The following is a 16598-nucleotide window of genomic DNA, read 5'->3' as shown; positions in this document are numbered from 1 at the left end:
TTATTCAAGAGGAAAATGGTGTGAGAGAGAGGGAGAGATGCTTGCAAATAGGACTTTGGGTTTTCTCACCTTCACCTAGGTTTTTTTACGAGCAGTGTCTGCATTTGAGCAATTCCAACGTCAACAACTCAAGCATCTCCAGCTCCTCGCGTAAGTTCACGCTTCCTTGTGTGTGTGTGTTCCCTTCAAAGCCGATCAAGTAGGCCTTTTGATTCCCCTCTCAAAGCTTTACTGCTGGAACTAATTTATCGATGTCTGTTTGAAATGGGAAGGTAGGGTTTCTGACATCTGCACAAGAAGAGCTCCCACACGTGCTTGGTACTGCAGCGCCATCTCAGTGGCAGTAGCACTTGCAAGGGGCATCTCTCCCCTCCCTTAGAGCAGGTATTATCCATAGTCAGCATGTCTCATGCGCTTTTCTGAAAGGTTATTAACTATTTGAAAAAGGCTGAATCCAATGAGTGGTAGGTGCTACCCAACCCGAGAAATTAATTTGATGGGGAATCTTGTAGGGATGCTCTCTCTCCCCTCTCAGACAATCGCATCCTAGAAGACGACTCTTTTCCTTTGTTTCTATGGCATCCACATATCTCCCTCTTCCCCCCGCGTGCCAAGCTCCAGAGAGTGTGAGTTGAAAGCTCTTTGTGTGTGTGTGTGTGTGTGTGTGTATATATATATATATATCCAACTTCCCCTCCACACGAGTTACCTCAGCAAAAATCTGTGAGTTCTCCGCCTGTTATGGAATTGATATTTTATTATTTGTTGCAGTTGACAGGTGGAAAAAGACTCAACCTCACCTTCCTCACCTTCAGGTGCCAGTTGTGACATGTAGAGAGATGGAGCAAGGAACTCAAGAAGATGGGCCATGAGCAATGGAGTACATGCAGCTTGATGGGAATCCAAACGCCTCACATAACAGCCACAAAGGTCACACCCACTAGGTTCGCATGCAGTTGACTGCACCCAATTTTGGATATTTTCTCCGATCGCTCCTTGTTTCTTTCGATCTCTCGCGACGACTAGGTACAGAAGCAGACATTGATGAATCTCTTCACCGAAGGCTGCCACACTTTCTCCAAAGGTAGCCGCTGATGGGTGCATTCACAACGACAAGGCTCCATATTAATTTTTGTCGTTCACTGTAATTAAATTTTTTTTTGTATACCCCAGTATTGGATCGGGTTCACACAGATTGTCTTGGTTTGGCATCATATGCACTCTTGCCCTTTTGAAAACTGTTAATATCACAATTCATTTCATTTCTGTCTTTCTCTCTTCCCCCCTTCCACTAACGACTCCCTACAGAGGTGGACATTCACAGGGTTTTTAGTGACTAGTGCAATACTCTCTCGAACAACGTTTTACTTCATTTTCTATTTCTCTACCCGACATTAGCTTAGATTCACAAGATCGTATTAGTTTGTTCCCATAGGCCTGCCGAGGACGAATCATGTAAAATTTCGTTTTATTTCTTGTTCTCTCTTCCCCCCCCCCCCCCCCCCCCCATCTTTCTCGCTCTCTCTCCCCCCTCGTTTACTGCATCCGACACCCACACAATAGTGGCATCCCCCCCCCAACTACTTAAAGAGACGGACATTAACAAATCTCTTTCGGATAGATACTTTTTGCGACAATACCCAGAGCATCCATGGGAATTGTTGACAATGTTGATAATGATTTTAGTCTAATGCCTTTAGAATTTTAGTTTTTCACTTTATTTGATTACAACTTTGTACCCAGACATTGTATTCGATCCATAAAGACTGCATGAGCGTGGTCTCATAGGCCTTTTGAAGATGCGTAATATAACCTTTCATTTCATTTCCCTCTCCCTCTTTCCCCTCCCAGTACCACTGCTTAGAGAGGCGCACATTGATGACGTTCTTCAGCAAGCAATGCACTTTTCTCACACAACGCCTGATGCCATGTATCCTTAGTCATCAACAATGATGGTCATGATTTTAGTGTGATGTTTTTACGGTTTCTTTTTAGTCTTTCACTTTACTTAATTTTATTACCCAAATATTGGTAGAAATCCACAAGGATTGTATCAAATTGGTCTCATAGGAAATTTTGGCATTTTCATCACTGTTAATATAACATTTCATTTAATTTCTTTCTCTCTCTCTCTTTCCCCCTCTTCTTCAATTTGTGCACACACACCACACAAATTCTGTTTCAATGTCTCAATAATACGCAAATTGGCATTCCCTACTTGATGCATATTCAACATAATTAATTAGACCTTTACTTTGCCAATTTTGAACGACAAGGGTATACCTCGTGTCGTCCGCGTTATCTGACTATCAAGGCATTATTTAGCCTGCTTTAAATAACTTGTACAAGCAGTAGACTCCCATCATACCCACTATAAGTTTTACCGACAAGTTTAATTATGTGGTTTTGCAAGACTTTTTTTTTTTAATGCACAAGAACCTGGCTCCATCTTTTACATCATTTTATGTCTAACTAGAAATGCATGTCGTAAATGAAGGCTTCTAGGCCGCTAAGACCGTATTAGTTTTGTTTCTAATTTCCCCTCACCCTCTAATCGATACAAGCCTGTCTGAAGTAATTAGTGTCAGTTTGTCTCTTACATTGAGCTATACAATCAAATTGAATCTCATCTTTTATGTTTGTTTAATCTATGCTAGAACTGCAGAGTTTTTGTTCTCGCTTAGTTGTCTCTCAAATTTCAGTTTCAACAAGGTTATGGATCATTTTCTTACTTATATTCCAATTTAATTTATTTTTTAACATCACCTTTATCAAGTCCACGTCCCAAGACTGTACGTTCTCAATGTGAAATCAACCACTAATTTTAAATCGAATTCTAGATAGACAGAATATCCTTTTATTTCATTGCAAATTACTAACACCAAATTATGACATTTTTTTATTAACTATATTTTGATATAAAATGCTAGTTGCAGCACTTGTACCTCTCCCTATCTACCAACAATGGTATATATATTTTCAAATATAGGATACCCTCTTGGTATGTACATCCAATCCGTCATTCCTCTCCTCTTATTTCTTTGTATTGTGTACTAAGTTGAATGCTCAAACACTGTTAAGGTCATGGCTTTTGATTGTATGGAAAGAAATATTTTATTATGATGATTTGTGAATAAGCTATGAAGCTACTCATGTGAGCTAAGGTTCTCTGGATAGTGACCAACAATTTGTAAGTACCTTGCTATACTCCAAAATGGTGTCACACAGATAGTAAATACTTTTCTCCTTTATGTCTTGTCTAGTCCATTGGTCACAAGCACACAGATTTGCCGGTTTAGGCAGTGTGTAAATGCTCATCCTAGTGCAGATTCGCCGATCTAGGCAGCACATTAATAAATTGCAAATTCATGATTTTTTTAAACTTATACCAAATGCAGATTCGCCGATTTAGGCAGCATTGGTGCAGATTCGCCGATTTAGGCAGCACGTTTTATTGGTGTAGATTCGCCGATTTAGGCAACACCAATCACGAAATCATGCTACAGTGACTGGCCACCACTGCAACTGGTATGATTTTGTTACCCGTGTATAGAAAATGAAAGATATTTTGAATTTGGATTTGGAATTGGTATATGATGATTTTCTGTTGCGACAATTGATTTATACAATGATGAGTGTGACCAATGATATCCTGATTCATCAGGGTATGATATATACTGCTTATTCTAGTGGTATGGGACACTAGAATAGGTAGTATGTGGATGACGACAGGCATAAGCAATATTGTCTAATTTTATGAATTTTGTTACTATTTGATACCGATTTCTAATCATTGTTTTTGACAAGTATTATTTATAGATTTCTATCTTCGCAACTGAGGACAGTTGATTTCCAACGGAGAGTTATGTTATGGAATTGATATTTTATTATTTGTTGCAGCTGACAGGTGGAAAAAGACCGGGACTGAGCTAGGCCTATGCGAATGAAAGTATATACATTGTACATTTTATTATTCAAGTGCCCTTTTATGAGCTTTGGCCATTTATGATCGGCTGGCCAGTTTGTACTCAATTTGACCATTTAAGAAATCTATAAATGAAATATGTGCAAGAGGGAAATGGTCACTCTTGCATGGGGGGAGATTGTACCCAGTGCTTGTGTCTTCTTCTCTCCTCTCCTCTCTTCTCTTTCGCGGTGCCGGCGTAGCACTCCGCTCTAGGAGGTGCGCCTGCACACTTTCTTTCTCTCTCTCCCGCTCTCTGTCTCTCTCTTATCACGTACGGCTTGGAGTATGTGCAAAGATGGTTGCCAGGTATGCAGATCTATTGCTTTATTGTCTGTAGTGTGTTATTTTACGTATTTTTGCAGGACTTCCGCGCTCCCGTTAGTAGCACCGCCTACCCTCGGAAGCTTCATCAGCAGCCTGTGATAGACAATCTCTGCCATCATATCTGCATCAGTACCAGGAGGCACACACACGAGGATAGGAGAGAGAGAGAGAGAACAAGAAGCTCAGCACCCATTAGGGTGGAGAAGAGAGACAAATTTGGCATGTGGTTGCGGTCTCTATGTTGGAACAAAGGCCTACAAAATAGGCGAATACAGCATGTGGCATGTGGACTCTGTGTTGGAGATCGTAGGGGAGACGTAGAGGGGAGGACCCTTAGAAAGGTGGAGCGTGATGGGAATCTTTTCAAGTAATGATTTTTTTTAATGTCATTCAATAGTATGAGTAGTAGGGGTTACCAGCTTGTGTAAAATGTGAAAATGGTGGTGAGAAGAGAATATTTGCGTGTGAGAGAAGATCGAGCAAGGGGATGGGGGGGCTAAGAAGCTTATTTCTTGAATTCAAACAACATAGGCAGTAGCAAGCGATCTTGGTTCTACTTGTGGCTTACAATAGCTGAGATTAAAATGGCCACTGCTGCATGTGCGAGTTCAAAACCTGGTTTCATTTTGAAGGGTTAGTTTCGTAGGTGGGGATGAGGTCCAAATTTAAATTCATAGGAATCTTGGAACGAATGAATAAGATAGGATGCGATTAAGTAGGATGTACACATTTCATAAAAAACGCAAGCGTTAAGAATATGCATTCTCAGGAGGGTAAAGGGGTTGTGCTGTGTCGGGCAATGGGCGTAAGCAAGAGGTGCAAGGTAAGGGCAAGACGAAGGCGGGGTAGAGCATGAAGGCCTGCAGGCATGGAGGGTAAGACAAGGCGCATGTATTTCAAAAAAAAAATTGTAAGGCTTTAATAATTCGACACCTAGTAGCTCTGGTAGGGGTGGTTAGAGCGACGAATAGTTTGTAAAATTGTCACCATGGTTTGAATCTTCGCTTTATGAAGAGCTTTTGCTGCACGAGAATCAAATGGATCTCAAAGGCATCTGTAAAAGATTCGGGGGCAATATAATAATGGAGCCACTAATATGAACCAAATACATAAAGTAATTATAGGAATCTAGGCATTACCAAACTTTAGCAATGGGGAGGGGATGGGGAGCCCTCTGAGGTTGGTCTTGCTTTTTCTAACTGCTAGAAGCCCTAGACCTCAGGAAATCGGATTGAAAGCCAAAAGGGAAATTGATGAGGATGAGCAATCACGTGCTCTGTATGTTTGAGGTTTTCATCGTTTCATGTGCCGCTTCATGGTGAGCATGAGCAATCACGTCTTATGTATGTTTAAGGTTTCATGGTTTCATGTGTGCGGCTTTCATTATCTAACATAGCCTAGCCTGTGACACCTTGCCCATTACAAGCTTACATAGTTTTGTCTTTTCTTTTGTTGTCTGCTAAACACTGCAAGCTGTTTCTTGCGTTCCAGGTGAGTTACCGTGATAACAAGCTTTAGCATCAAGCCCTCTTATGTTGGCCCTGTGTTTCTGTCTTGCCAGCAACCTCGACCCTCAGATTAAGATGATTTGTAGGCCAGAAGGGGTTCAATTCATAAAATTTTGGGAAGAGTGGTGAGGAGCAGTCACGTTTTCTGTATTTTTTTCTCAGTAGGGGGTACCCAATCTTGTTTAATATGTTATTAATGGGAATCGGCAAAGATCCGTTCGCAAGCAGCAGGTGACAAATGGGGAGGCAAGGCGAGGCACCTTCAGGCGAGGTGGGGCACGAGGAGGCGCGAGGTTCCCAGTACCTGATGACCATCAGAAGGAATTGACTGGATTTTTCAAACCAATCTCAGGTAAATTGCATTATTGAAATTTTTAGTAGTATCGTAGATCTTTTGTTCACAAGCTTGATGAATGTGTGTTGTCCTTGCTAGTATGTTCCGGGAAGTCATCGAGTGCACCAAAAAGAAATGAAGGTAAAGGTATGCCATTCTAAGTACCTCTCTGTCTTTTTTTGTACCACTTTTCAAGCATTTTTTGATAAAAAATACTTTTGTTGTTCTTTGTTTTCCTTTTTTTCCAAATGGAAGAAAATATATATTCAACACTATGTTGGGGATTTTGGAAAAAATCATTCACATTTGGAGGAAACACAATTGACCTAAAACCATGTTTAGATGATAGTAGAGGGGGGGCAAATTGGTTTTGTGAACCAAACACCATAGCAACGTTATATCAGGATCAATGCATCATTGACATATTTGGAAATTTTCATCACAAAAATTGCAGCAGAATAAGCATACTGGGAATGCCATTTGATGGGCTAATGTGTTCAAACTGTGCCTCCATTCCCAAGGAACGAGATTTTTGTATGAGAGTCTATCGCCAATCCTAGGCAACACATAGTCGAGGGCTTAGAGATACAAATTTCGGCAGAAGACTCGATTACATGACTAACTCATAGATTCTTGGCATAGCACAATCTAGGTGTATCCTAGTTCGAAGACTTAAGAAGCAAATGTGGTTTACAAAAACCAAAGTTGCAGCATTAAGTGTAAGAGTCAGGAACCTTCATGATACTGTCTCTGAAGCTTTGGGAAGAGGAGATGTGAAAAAGTTTTGCATGGATATAATCAATGCGCACAACCTCGGTTTGTTTGAGGGAAAGCAAGCATTGTGGAGATTTCTCATGGATATCTCGCAAAACATTGGAAGAGATCCCCGAGGCAAGAGATACTCTGACACAACAAAGAGTCTCTGTGAAGATGTTAAATTGTGGGGAGGTACAAGAATGCACAACTTTCTCTCTTTGAACCTTGGGGGACCTCATATTTCAACCACTATGAGGGCAACAAGGAAGTCCATATGTTATAAAACAGCGGTCAAGGAGGATATATTTCAACATGTCGCTGAGGTTTATAAGCATCAAATGGGTAGAAACAACATCCCCATGGGCAGCGTTCCTGTTATTATTGCCAAAGATGAGATTGTTATAAAGAGGATGGTCAGGTGGAATGCAAGGGATGATGAACTTGTCGAATTTTGTGGAAGGAAACAAGAACACAATTGTGTTCCAGATATTGTGGTGGTCGTTGGTTCTGGTGAAGCCGGGTACAACAACGTTGTTGAGGCGTTCCACGCTAATATTATTGCTCACTATGCACGGGTTATTATTGCAACTCCACTTATTCATTGTCTACCAAAGCTTCTCTTGGTGGTCTAGCTGACATGTAATCGATTTAATTCAAATTTTATCAAAGCGCAATGGGATGTAGTAGCATTGTTTTGGAATCGTCATCTTAAAAACATTGTAGGTCCTTTTGATTGGTCATGCTTCTAATGGGGATGCTCGAAGAAGGAAACTCATGAGAGATGACTACACTTCTCAAGTGGGTATTCGATTCTCTATTCCTTGGGAGGGGTGGCCATTAACAACGAGCATAGATTATGATCGAAGTATCTTGGGATTGCATGACTTGGACTTCATTCATAATGGGAAAAAGCTAGTTAAGCCTTTAGATAATGCTTCTAGAAGACTTGTCCTTGGCAAGGATATCTCTACATTGAATCATGTTGCTCTTGTATATCAACATTTTAAGGTTGATGAGCCTGGATTGCAAGAGGGTGATGTGGAGAGAAAGGATAGGCAAAACTGGAGATCAGCCCAAAGATTGGCAGGACGTAAGGTGCAAGCACGTCTGAAGAATTTGCGCATTGGAAGTCAATTTCAGCAAGAAAGAACACTTGGAGCAGAAATGTACCTTTCAATAGTAGCTTCATATATTGATATTTTTTTGTCTCCAACTTTCTCATTATTTGAGAGAGTGAAAGCTTCTGGCAAGGTTTCCTTCTTTTTCACGTACTCAATGTTTAGACAAGGTGTCATTCTTTATGTTTGCCATTAAAATAAGACAATAGTTATTCATTTTGTAATAAATATCTAACGTTGCACACTTGGATCATGAAACAAGCGATATACACTCTCAAGGAGAATTTCATTAGAAAAGAAACATTCCTTGATATTCAGCTCTCTTGCCACTTTATAGTTCTTCTAATCAAGCTATTAAGAGAAAAGTATACACATCTCGAAGTTCCTTTGTCTGCAACAATGGAGTCAGACACTTGTGAAAATTTCTTTAGCAAAGTTGGCGGTGTGGTTAGAAATGAGAGGAGTTATGATGGAGTTGATTTGTTAAGTAGTGCTTGTGTGCTAAACAAGATCACAGAGATTCAACCAAGCTCCATGCTTGTTTTTCCAGCAGCACACTCTAAGCAAGAAAGAATATGGACTGTAATGAATCATGTACTTGGCGTTCTATTTTCCAATCTTGGTGACTACATGTCCGTATCTTGTGATGGGGACATAGTACGAGCTTTAAGAGAGGGCTTTTGTGAAGCGAAGGATGTGTGCAAAATACTAGGGATTCACGATATCTCTTGGTGCCATGACACGTAGCAAGAGAGAGATCTTGAAGATATAATGGTTGCCAATGCAGATGACCAAATTTTGGATTATGGAGTTGTTGATGACCTTCCTCTTGAGATAAACGAAGGTGCAAATGAGTTGAGCACATGTGCCAAAGATGACGTGATAGTTGCAGAATGTGAGTTACGCCATGTGTTTGATGAGATAGTTGATGAAGAGGAGAAAGTTCAAATCCAGTTCTGTTCTTTTGTAGAGATAGATGGCAAGAAAATATGTAGGAGTACTCTTGTGAGTCAGCCAAATGGAAATCCAACTCTATCTAAGGACAGACTAACAAGGGTGAAAAGTGGGATTTATTCTTCAATGGATAAAAAGATTGGGTTTCAAACAGAAACTTCTCTTGTAGTAGGCTCACATTGTGTTGTTTTATTTGAGGGTTTTTGTCTTCCAAAGATGACACAAGGTGCAAGAGGAAAGGAAAGTTCTATAGCACTAGCGAAGATGCAGATAAAGGTACATGGTATCTTGGAAGAGTTGTGTGTATGAGAAGAAAAGTGGGAGCTGCTATGAAAGAGACCAGGGGTCCTTTTGATCTTCTTGACCGACCAGCAAATGTAGAGATACATCTTTTATGGTATCAAAAATCTAAGGTTGCAAGGAGCTATACATATGATCTTGTGGACAACCAATGTGTATCCTTGGAGTCTATAATTTCACTTGCAAACTTGACGTATGATTTGGAGACTAAGAAATACCAGCTTGATGCTAAGGATTACAAGGTCTTCAATGAGTATGTGAAAGGTAAATTGACTTCATTTGTAAATTAGGTTCAAGCATGTGCAAGAGAAAAGTTCATAGGATTGGTTTGTAGAATAAAGAGCTATGTTTATTTGCTAATTCTAATTGTAACTATTTTGAATCTTACAACCCGATACTTATGCTAGATTCAAGTGGAAAAGATATGAGGTGTGACTATGCTATGAAAATATTGACTTAGATTTGTGCTCAGTACTTAGATAGGAGTATTTGCATAAAAAGATGATGTGCCGTATGAAAGATGTTTGTCCAACATGGCATGTGGACTAGTGAAATGTTGATTAAGGGGTGCACATTTGGTTTAGGAAACTCTCTTCAAACATTTCATTTTGATGTTTTGATTTATGTATTTTATGTACACAACAACCATATGAAATGGACATGCCATTTTGTTGATTGTGTAGTATGAGAAGCATGACATACTAGCAATGGGAATGTACTTTGGTTTTGAGGGTTCTTAAGTTGATTTGTTAGGCTACCTTTATGTTTTCATTTTGTGTTTGTTTTGTACATGATCGCGTATCGATGTGGACATGGCCTTTTGGTAATCGTGTGATTAGACTATGTGATTGGAGGTTCCTATGTACTATGATATGCTGGTCATATAACCACTTTGAAGTTGTATTACTTTGACTCTATTGAAAATGTGTTTGATTTTAATGTGTAAGATAATGCTTAAATCCCACGTGGGAGCCCAAGATGAGGTGGACAGTTTTTTTGGAAAAAGAAATTATGTGATGAAATTCCGATGTGGGAGCCCAAGAAAAGGGTATACTAATTTTTTTTGAGAAAGAGGTCTCCGTACAAAGGAGACTGGCGAAATTTTTAAGATTATATTTTATGTACAAACTCAAAATTAAAAACAGATGGTGCTTTTTTAAAAGTTGCATTTGCTTAAGCATAGACGGGCATTCATATCACATATAATTCTTTGTGTTCAAAAAGATTAATCTTTCAATGGGTTGTTTTGTAATGTGTTTTGATTTGATGAGTGAAGTTTTTCATAGTTGTTTAAGAGTATGCATTATTTGTTTATTAGAGAAGAATACATTTTATATGTGTGCCTTAAATCCCATGTGGGAGGCCTACTAAGTAGGTGGGTAGTATCATATGTTTTGAAATTGAGATTTGAATCGATTTACAAGGTAAATTCTATTTGTTTTTTGACAAATTACATTGAAACGATTTGTTTATTTTAATTTAGTTTTCATTATATTTTTTGCTTTTCATGGTTTGTTCTTTTAACATCTATTGCAAATGAAAACACACTACAATGTACACTTTTGTTCATTTGCAGTTCAATATGTATTTTTTCCAAAAGCATGTGCTTCTTAAATTATTATGTTACTAGTATACATAAAATAGTGGGTCATTACATTCCGTATGAAATCTGTATGAGGGGGGATGGCTCATTACGAGAACGTTGGTATCTTGTCCGTATGTAGGGAGATAGGTTAGCAAGTAAGATACCGTACATAGGGGGGTTTCTCTAATTTTGATGCACACACGTGACATCCCCTCATTACTAATAGTGAATCCCCTCGGCTTCTATGCCTTGTTGTTGCATAAAATCAAGAACCATGCATTTCAATTCATCAATGAGTAGCCCAAAGAGGGTTGGGGAAAGTGGGCAACCTTGTTTGACACCAATGATGCTTGCAAAAAATTCTGAAATTCCATCTCCCATACGTAGTCTGCATATCACTTTTTGGTAGGTACGAAAGACTGCATGCATAAATTCTCTCGGCACTTGAAGGCTTTGCATACGTCTCCAAAGATTTCCTCGCGGTACCATGACAAAAGCTTTCTTGAAATCCACAAAGCAACAATACAGTTTTTTTCCTTTCAATCAATATGCTTCCATAAGAAGTCCAAGAGTGACAAGGTGATCAATAGTGCTATGATGCTTTCGAAAACATGATTGTCCTAGCGCACGTTTAGCGTTCTTTTCAGCCGATTCACTTATCTTCATCTCCATGATGTATCCAAATAAGTTTGCCATCAAAGAACCAACCATTATAGTGCGATAGTTGTTCATATTGTTTACATCTCCTCCTTTGTGCAAGGTTTGATCCAATTTTCACTCCAATCATGAGGCATGCCATGTTGAAGTGCAAGGTTAAACATATCGCATATCCAATATTGTGTTTTCTTGCTTGTCCATTTAATCATTTCAGTCTTGACACCTTGAAGGTCCCCTGCCTTGCGGGTAGCAAGTTTCTCAAGCCTGCAACATACATCTTCAATGGTAAAGAAGGGAGATATAAATGGAAGGGAGCTACAACACTCCATCTTATCAACATTGGGTTTCTCATAGAGGTTCTTGCAATGCGTATACATATCCTGAAGAGTCAAGTCACCAAAGCTCTCAACACTCTTGCCTTTTAGATTTTGCTAAAACTTGCCACATGCATGTGCTTTCTCTTGTGCTAAAAAAAATTGTTTTTTGACTTCCGACCTTCTCATCTTTTTATAAAAAACTGCTTTGTATATGTGTGAACTTTCCAAGTAACCTTCCTTGTCTTTGCTTGCATCCAACCTTACCAAGTGTTTTCGGGCTTGACTACATTCCATGTCGAACCATTTCTTCTTGGTGCTACCCATCTTAGATCTTTTGCAAGACATGTGTTTCACTGAAAAGCATTCCTTTGCACAAGAGAAAATGACTTCTTTGAAAACTTTCCACGTGCATTCTAATGTTGGGCTCTCTTGATGCATTGTCATGCTTAACATTTGGTCCACCATATCAGCATATATAAGTGCTCGTTTGAAGTCTAGACATAGGTATGAATGATTCACATCATGATTGGAGGCTACATGCTCGGGTCCTTTACGACACTTGAGGTCAATACATAGCATCCTATGATCCGATTCCAGATTGCATTCACTAAGTGTAAAGCTTTGTATGCATTCTAGAGTGGCTTTTGAAAACAACATATAGCCGATCACGCTATCACCATTGTGCTTTCTACATGTAGAGTCATTGGTGCCTTGCCATAAAGATACACCATTTGCAATGAGCATTCTGATACTATTTCACATATGTAGAAGTGACTTTCCATAGTGATCCAGTTCTTTTGCATCATTAGACCTTCGATTATACATGTATGAGTCATCCATTCTTCTTGAGACATGCGGCATGTCGACTTGTTGTGTGTCGTGTTGTAATGTATTTGTGCAAGCATTCATGTCTCCAAAGACAATGACTTCACCTTGGTCCTTGTAATGAGCAATGTCTTCCTCTAGTTCAACAAAGGGCTGATCTCTATCCATATCCAAGCGAGCATAAAAGTTGGAGTCATAGTGAGGAATGTAGCAACCAACCACAAACATGACTTGACCATTGGGTGGCTGATTTTCAGCCATAAGTAGCGTTTATACTTATCTTCTTTGAGAATGGAAACATCTTTCAAACTCTTTTTGATCATACATGCTATGCCTCCTTAGCCTCCACGTTGCTTTGCATTTTTGGTCCACATCAAAGAATGTACATCATATTTGTCAAATCCAATAACTTGTTGCGCGTAAGGTTCGATAAGAAGTACCACATTGGAGAGAGAGAGAGAGAGAGAGAGAGAGAGAGAGAGAGAGAGAGTGTGTATCGAGCCAATCCTACTCCACGCTCTATCCTAACTTATCCTAACTTCTCAGAGTAATGGAGCAAGCCCTTACCTCTGGAGGAGATTCATTGGAGGTGGTCTTTTCTACCCGAGAGAGAGATAAAATCAAGAATGTGCGAAGTGCCAAGCGTGTTGCCCGAGGGGGCGATGGACCTTCAAAGAGGCAAATTGCAGATGGATGATCAGAGTGGTAGATTATAGATGGGCTAGGTGCCATCCTCATAATATACTCCAACATTCAAGCCTCATGTTAGAGAGTGGAGGAAGCACATGTTTCCTACAAAGAGATCATTCATGGGTTGCACGATTTACAACCTGATAAAGGGGTTTATCTTTGCGGCTTAGAGGTGCATATGCATGTACAGATCAATGATGTTTTGCAGCAACAGAACTCAGTGCAAGTGCAACTTTATGACATAAAAACCAACCAGGACAAAATCATGAGCCTCTTGGAGATGTCTCTTCTTGAGAACAAACTTGACAAGGATGGCATTGATTTAAAAAAGGCATTGTGTCTGGATTGTGAAGCACCAGCAACAAATTGATTGCCATAGGAATACAACATAATAAGGGTGTACTTATGTATGTAGTGGATGGATGATGAACTCTCTTTTCTAAGTTTTTTTGCCATTATGTCTCGAGTCACACATCCAACAAATAGGGACACATGATCTATGAGACCAACTCACGCTTGCGAATAAGCTTTTGGAATGTAATGGGTATCCATGGAATGCGGGAATTGGCATTGATGAGCTTACCAATGACTCCGATGTGATACTTCTTGTCGAAACATGGGAGCATGATGCGCAACGAATTCTTGGATTTGACAAATATGATGTGCATTCTTTGATGTGGGCCAAAAATGCAAAGCAACGAAGAGGCCAAGGAGGCGTAGCATGTATGACCAAAAAGGGTTTGAAAGATGTTTCCATTGTCAAAGAAGATAAGTATAAACGCTACTTATGGCTGAAAATCAGCCCACCAAATGGTCAAGTCATGTTTGTGGCCGGTTGCTACATTCCTCACTATGACTCCAACTTTTATGCTTGCTTGAATATGGATAGAGATCATCCCTTTGTTGAACTAGAGTAAGACATTGCTCATTACAAGGATCAAGGTGAAGTCATTGTTTTTGGAGACATGAATGCTCGCAAAAATATGTTACAACACGACACACAACAAGTAGACATGCCGCATGTCTCAAGAATAATGGATGACTCATACATGTATAATCAAAGTTCTAATGATGCAAAAGAACTGGATCACTATGGAAAGTCACTTCTACATATGTGCAATAGTACCGGAATGCTCATTGCGAATGGTGTATCTCTATGGCAAGGCACCAATGACTTTACATGTAGAAAGCACAACGGTGCTAGCGTGATTGACTATATGTTATTCTCAGAAGCCACTCTAGAATGCATAAAAAGCTTTACACTTGGTGAATGGAATCCGGAATCGGATCATAGGATGTTATGTATTGTCCTCAAGTGTGGTAAACGGCCCGAGCATGTAGCCTCCAATCATGATGTGAATCATTTGTACCTACGTCTAGACTTCAAACGAGCACTTGTATATGCTGATTTGGTGGACCAAATGTTAAGCATGATAGAGAATCAAGAGAGCCCAACATTAGAATGCAAGTGGAAAGTTTTCAAAGAAGTAATTTTCTCTTGTGCGAAGGAATGCTTTTCGGTGAAACACATGTCTTGCAAAAGGTCTAAGAAGGGTAGCACCAAGAAGAAATGGTTTGACATGGAATGTAGTCAAGCCCGAAAACACTTGCTAAGATTGCTGAAAGAAGTATCCCCCTACCTCTCTCTCTCTCTCTCTCTCTCTCTCTCTCTCTCTCTCTCTCAGCTTGTGGCCATAACATGTTGAAAGAAGTGATCTCCAAAATTCTGTTATGCACCAAATCTCTCTCTCTCTCTCTCTCTCTATTAGATCCTCTCTCTCTCTCTCTCTAAGTGGTCATGCTAATTTGGTGCACAAACTCCTCTCCCCTTCTCTCTCTTGCCTCTTTCAAGGTGTATAGATTTTCCTCTTTCAAGATCTCTCTCTCTCTCTCTCTCTCTCTCTCTCTCTCTCTCTCTCTCTCTCTCTCTCTCTCTCAGCTACCTTCCAGAGTGGTCTTTGTGGGAAAAGTATCCCCCTCCCTCTCTCTCTCTCTAAAATTGTAACATGTTGAATGAACGGTGGGATGGCGTGCATAGGGACAGGGAGAGAAAGAGGGAAATCAAGAGATAGATAGAGAGACAAATGGAGAGAAACTGGGATAGAGAGAGAGGATAAGGAAAATATTTAGAGAGAGAGGGAGGAAAATATTTAGAGAGCGGGTGGTGAAAAAAAAATTGAGAGATAGGTGGAGAGAAAAGGAAGGATATGAGATAGAGAGAGAAGGGGAGGAATTTAGGCCCCTTGCCACATGGTGCAACCTCATGCATCCGGTTGGAGGTCCGCCGCCTGAGCAAATCCAAAAAATCCGAATGGCGGAGATGACCATGGAAAGCTGCCGGCATTCAGGTCGCGCGAGGTGCTTGAATGAACCTGATACTAGATGCGTGGGGGACACACACACAGAGAGAGAGAGAGAGAGAGAGAGAGAGAGAGAGAGAGAGAGAGAGAGAGAGAGAGAGAGAGAGAGAGAGAGAGAGAGAGAGAGAGAGAGAGATAGATAGATAGATAGATAGTTCTATTATCGTCCTGGGAGGTCAAATATGACCTATGGGACCAAATGAACATGTCACGTGGTGTGAGTGGAGTTCATAAGTGACTCTCGATGCTCAAAATGGCTGAAATGAGCGTCGCAATAGAGAGTCCACATCGTGGTTGGGAGAGGAAGGTATGTAGGGAGAGATCATGGCTAAGTATATGGGGAAAAGAGGACCTAATGTGGTCAAAAGCTGAGCACTCAAGTAGTGTGTGGTACTCACTCTCTCGCACTTGACGAGGGCATAAGGTGCAAAGTCGATGACACTCCTCGCCAGTGCCCCAACGTCCTGTCTCGCAGCGTAGAGAATGGGAGCTAAGACGAATGGAGGCAATGGTGTGGATCGCACTCAACGGGATGGGCTCAAGGATGTAGGAATGGGTTCGGTTACCTCGTTCCGAGAAGAAGAGAGATTTGTAGTTTGGGGCAACGTGTGTGGTGTAATGGCTGAAGCGAGAACCTCCGGATTTCTCCCAAGCCGTGATACATTGGCGTTGTAAGAAGGCCTCATTAACTTGGGAGTCGATCGACTCATCCTTGACCAAGTGACATGCATCCCATCTTCCAACCCATTTCTTGATATAAAGCATCCACCCCGAACTTAGTATTTTGCTCTTGTATGTCTTTTGAACCATTTGACTTGCTTCATATGCGACTCTAGGAAGTCAATGCAAAGGGCTACGTTGTGTCTTACGGATGTATTCCACAACCCTTTGCATGCCCAAGAC

This window comes from Adiantum capillus-veneris, chromosome 24, assembly GCF_014529385.1.
Source record: "Adiantum capillus-veneris isolate H3 chromosome 24, ASM1452938v2, whole genome shotgun sequence".
Classification (NCBI taxonomy): domain Eukaryota; kingdom Viridiplantae; phylum Streptophyta; class Polypodiopsida; order Polypodiales; family Pteridaceae; genus Adiantum; species Adiantum capillus-veneris.
The sequence above is the reverse complement of the archived record's forward strand: the minus strand, read 5'-3'. Positions refer to the sequence as shown.